The 5922-nt window shown below is 33.2% G+C and overlaps 1 pseudogene; it reads right to left on the bottom strand.

Moving 5' to 3' along the window:
• Positions 1–4263, bottom strand: part of LOC111384665 — a 10363-nt pseudogene extending 6100 nt beyond the window's left edge.
• Positions 4264–5922: the final 1659 nt, after the last annotated feature.

The following is a 5922-nucleotide window of genomic DNA, read 5'->3' as shown; positions in this document are numbered from 1 at the left end:
CTAGAGCATTTTACACTCCTTGTGGGTGTCATAGTCTCAATCTTGCATTTTGTGATATGGTTACTTGTTGTACAAAAGCTAAATCTTTCATTGGAGTGGTGCAACGTATATATACTCTATTTTCATCATCTACTAAAAGATGGAAATTTTTTAAAGATAATGTAAATGGCTTTACTCTTAATCCTTTGTCTCAAATACGTTGGGAAAGTCATGTTGAAAGTGTTAGAGCAATAAGATTTCAAGCTCCACAAATAAGAAATGCTCTACTTGAATTGGAAAGAGTTGATGATCCTAAGACAAAAGGTGAGACAGAGTGTTTGACAACATATGAAATGAAGAATTTTGAATTCTTACTTGGGATGGTTGTTTGGTATGAAGTGTTGATTAATGTTAATAGAGTAAGCAAACATATGTAAACAGAGGACATCCATATTGACATTGTTATAGACCATTTAAAAGAGCTCATTTCATTTTCAAAAGCTATAGAGAAACTGGGTTTGAATTGGCCATGATTGATGCTAAAGAGATTGCAAGTGAATTAGACATTGAATCGATATTTCGTGAAAAAAAAAGTTATACGTAAAAAGAAGCAGTTTGATGAGATTTCTTGTGGAGAGATGACAGAAATAGTTAAAGAATCTTTCAAGGTCAATTATTTCTTATATAAAATAGATCAAGCTCTATCATCGCTTCAAAATATATTTGAACAATTTCTGGAATATGATGATATTTTTGGATTTTTATTTGATTTGAAAAAGCTTAAATCTATTGATGATGCTAAAATGAAGTGTCATTACATTAATCTAGAAAATTATTTGACACGATATCCAATATCGATGGAATGAAATTATTTCCTGAGTTGAAAGTTTTAAGGGAAGCAATATCTACAGAAATTAATGGAGCAACTGATGTGTTAGATTACATTAAGAGAATGAATTGTTGTTTTGTAAATGTTTGGGTTGCTTACAGGATATTATTGACTATCACAATCACTATTGCCTCCGCTGAAAGAAGTTTTTCAAAGTTAAAATTAATTAAGTCTTATTTTCGATCAACCATGTCACAAGAGAGGTTGAATAGATTAGCTATGATTTCTATTGAAAAAAATGTTGGAAAAAATTGATTTGAGTTGTTTGATTACTAATTTTGCATCTCCAAACGTGAGAAGACTAAATATGATGCTAGCTTAATCTCTCGGATTGTAAGTGATATTTTATTTAGCAATTCTATCTTTTAGATTGTACAAAATTTTCATTTAAATATAGACATGTTTATTTTTCTTCAAATATTGCTATACGCATAGAAAAACAAAGTATGGGGCCTCAAGATTTTCGACTCGCTTAGGGCCTCCGAATTGTCAAGGCCGGCTTTGATGTCAGTTGGATTAGATAACTCCAGTTCAAGGAAGCGAAGCCCCCAACTTCCCCTGTAAGGATCAATTTTCACGAAACTATCAGTCTGTTTTTCCAAACCATCAGCTTCTTCTACATCACCACTCTCTACTTGTACAAGTTTGGGATAAGTTCCACCAACATGAGCTGGAATTTCCATTGATAGCAAACGAGCCTTCACAAAAGACAAGCCCTGCAAGACGCATATGTTTATAGGAATAACCAGCCGTCCACCAGGAGGTGGAGCAGACTTATCTCCTAGCAGAACTCCAGAATTAATCAGTGGACCTAACAAGATAAATTGACTACTAAAAGCAAGACTACCAAAAATAAAGATGAAAACAGAATTGGAAAATTCATCAGACAAAAACTTATGATATTATTGCAAGCATATCAATGAAACTAAAAGAAATTTACTCTGGACGATCTTACAATAGGAAATATCAACTGAATGATATATCTTCTGAATTGTGCCACTTAGCTTCAAACATTAGTGCCCAAGACACGACATACAGTTTCTAACATCACATACTTGGGCAATACAGTGCATAAGTTCCTTTACATGCGTACGCTCTCAAAAGTCCCATTGCTAAAAGACCATCACATGCAAACAACAGAAACTAACAGACTTCAGCATCATTACTCGTAAATTCTAAAAGCTAATAGACCCTTTAAACTTATGTCCAAAACATAAATATAATAATGGAGCATTGAACCAATCAAATGTCATCTCATAAAAGTTGGGCTGGCTTTTTAAACCTATGTGGAAGCAAAGTGTGAAAATACCAATTACCAACAAATAAAACCATGACCTTTCACAAACCTTCAAAAAATGTGCATAGTGGAGCAACAACATTGGGCTGCTCCCATCTTTGACTTGCTTCCCCATGCTTCCAGAAAGGCTCTTTCCCACAGCAGTATCGGGATCCATCAATCCAAGCTGCCAAGCTTTTAAGGTTACAGGTATTGTCACTTTTCCACCAGGTTTCAAAGGGAGGGCTGAGTTCAAAATTTCATAAGCAATTGATATAACAGTGTCATGGTGTTTCCCTGACAATGCTATGCGTGTGTGCTCAACGGGAACTGTACCAGCATTAGCCAAATGAATCCACACATCACGAATTCTCACCTTCGTACAATATCATGGCACCATCACCACCGATGATGTGTGATACTAACAATGGTAGTGGTGGCACCACAGACACGATAGGAAAAGATACATTTTTAAACTTCACGGACCCACGGCTACGAAAAGGGTCAGAAAACACAAGCCCTTGAGCTACCCAAATGAGAAGATTGTCTACATCCTTGAAAAAAATGTTCTCGAAATAACTCCAAAACAATGGACAATGCATCCAAGAATAGAAATTGGACCCTCTTTGGTTGGAATTCCTGATAATGTGATCACCATTGAAGAACTGGGCTGAAGATTGACAGCGATAGGAAAAGCGTCGAAATTTCCAGAATGCACCGACAGGTGTATACTATCAACCATCAATTCAAAGCCACATACTTGTAGCAATAATAGTATTGTTCCTTATGAGATAATCACTTATTTGTGGTGCTTCTTAGATTGAACTGCCCTATTGAAAAAATTAGACGCAATCATAGGAATGAAGAGTTTCATCCCTTTTTTCCTAACTCTCCGATCTTAATTACACTGGTTCTAAGGAATTCTTGGTTTAATTCTAGTATGAAGTACTGAACGTAAACCTTTATATTTTAGTATAGTTAAGAAATCTCGTCCAGAAAAGTTTTGTTGAGGTGTTGTAAATAAGTTGAATTTGGCTTTTGAAGCATTGAGTTGATGGGCAATAGCATTGAGTCCATAGATGAACGAACTATGGATGCAAAAACTTTATATACTCAACACTTTGTGCTATTTAATTAAATTGAAGATAATGCTTAATTCCATGGGTCCAAACAAGACTTGGCAATGCACGGCTTTTTCAATACCTTTTCTAACAGTTTGGAAAAGTAGAGAAACAGTTTCAATCACAAACTTTTTTAATGTTCATTAACCTAACTTTAAATTATTGTTTGATGTTTCAATGTATCAATTCCCAACTATCTAACTTTATGTGTGACTTTGTAATGTCCCACAAAGAACATTATCATCTTATCCACAACCACCCTACTTTTTAACATTTTTTCTCTACCTAACTACTTTAATTTGTACTTATTTGACATATACTTTTTGATATATATTCCTTTTCCAAGTCAAATAATTAATTGCATCTGGATTAGTCGATTTAACAAGACATTTATATGAACATATTTGAATTATTTAGAGCATCAAATAATTTATCAAATGTGATATATATTCGATTACAAGAATCATGCATCAAGTTCAAGTTCAAACTCTAATATTCAAACATCAACAAAAGAGTTTACAAATGAGGAATTTTTGGGTAAAAAATAGCTGAAGTTTCATTTTAGTCACAAAACTTTTCTTTTTTCTAACTATGCATCACCAAGCCAACTTCTGCTAGCAAAAATAGATATTGTCCAACACGGTGGGAGAGAAATATAATACAAACATGACAATGTGCCAACAAATGACCACCATTAGTTTTAGAATAATACTCTCTATTGCCAGTGATATTGAACATCAATTTAAATTTTAACATGGTATGGGTCATATTAAATGGACCATAATTCATTGTATTTAATTGCACTTGTAATTTAATGTTATTAGCGATTAGTGTTGTCATCTAAACTGGTGTTAAAAATTAGTGGTAATAAATAACATTACTCAAAAGTCTCCTCGTCAACTTTCAACCCGAGAATCATTGGCAATTGTGTACGTGGAAATTTAGAAACCACAGAAAGGATAAGATGGTGTTGAAACTTGAATAGCATTCATAGCCATCCCTACCTAATAATATTGTTCTTATGCTCTTCTTTAACCCCCACCCCCTTGTGAGAATATAATTTGGGTTGTTAATGGACCACAATAGCACTGATAGAAGCCTTCTTTATTAGACCATAATAGAACTTATCTGTCTTTCTTTAAAGCAGAATCGAACCCTACACAACAAATAAGAAAAAAATATCAATTAGGTCCCCTACACTTCACTATGCCCCTGGTTGTTTCCCATTATTCGACCATTAAAATAAAAAATATGACCATCATCTATCACATCAAGTTACCATATTTGAATTTCTATCTCTTGTGTGAGGTCTGTAACAGCTATATTTTTCATTCTCATTCTTATATTAATGGGAAATAAACGGGGCCTATATCTTGAACAGGGACTTGATAATTTTCACACCTATCAAGTTTCTACTGTTCATGAACCGGTTTGGCTGAAACTTTGGTTGAAAAAAAAGCTACTTCAGGATAAAAAAGGCATACAAAAAAGGGCATCAGTTGGTAACTCATTTTCTCTGCTGCTTAAACCCTAATTGCCCTCTCTCGTGATTATACAAAGAAAATCGAAAGAATCTAAGGCAATTGAGACATATACCAGTAAGTATTATCTTCCCTACTTCAATTTCTTCCTCTTCAGTACATCGTTTCTGCTTTTTGGAGTTTTATTGTTGAATCTGCGATTCTTTTGTTTTTTTTGTTCGAAAGAATCTAAGGCAATTTAGACATATACCAATAAGTATAATCTTCCCTACTTCAATTTATTCGTCTTCTATATGGAGTTTTATTGTTGAATCTGCAATTTCTTTTAATTTTTTTTTTCGATCTTTTAAGAAGTCCATCCCAAAATACCTAAAGTATGTTCCTTTGATGTTCTTGTTGTGTATTCTTCATTCAATTCTTCCTACCGTGTTGAAAATTCCAACTAAGCTGATGTTTGTCGATTTATTTTCATGTGTTATGATTAGTTTGGAATAATTTTGGACGGTTTTGGTTAGCTCATGTTTGTTGATTTCGTGAATATGGTATCGTTAAGCCTTAAAAACAATATTTTTTAAACAATTAAATATTACATTTATTTTTGTGTAATAAATGTATGAGTAATTGTATTCATATACATAGTAGTATGGAAATTTTTTTGACGGTTTGGGTATGTTTATTCTGATAGAAATCTAAATTATTAACTATATATTCTAACCTTATAGAAATAAACCAAGGAAAGCATACTGTGCCATGTTAACTTGAAGTTTTCACAAGCATCCACAACCACAAGGGACAAGGTAAAGAAGCTAAACTAAGATTTGAGGTACTGGGATTCGTATGTTATTTTAGGTATACTTATCCCGATCAGAAAACTGAAGGAAAGTTTGTTTTACATGTTGGAATTTGGATTGTATTTACGCATAAGATTTGAATTTGAGTGGGTAGAAACAATAGCCACTTTCGAAGTATCCAAACAAATAGAAAAGTTTACTTATCCTAATACAATGAACAAAGTATAAAATATTTTAACTTAGATCAAATTTGCATAGGCCGTTGTGAAAATCAAGAAATTATGGGTTCAGAGATCTGAAAACCTTAAAACCCAACCAGAAAAAATTATCAACCTAACTAAAATCAATTAAAAATACTTTTTTAGCATTAAGAACTCGATCAACA

Source organism: Olea europaea, unplaced genomic scaffold, assembly GCF_002742605.1.
Source record: "Olea europaea var. sylvestris unplaced genomic scaffold, O_europaea_v1 scaffold2968, whole genome shotgun sequence".
In the NCBI taxonomy this organism is placed as follows: domain Eukaryota; kingdom Viridiplantae; phylum Streptophyta; class Magnoliopsida; order Lamiales; family Oleaceae; genus Olea; species Olea europaea.
The sequence above is the reverse complement of the archived record's forward strand: the minus strand, read 5'-3'. Positions and strand labels throughout refer to the sequence as shown.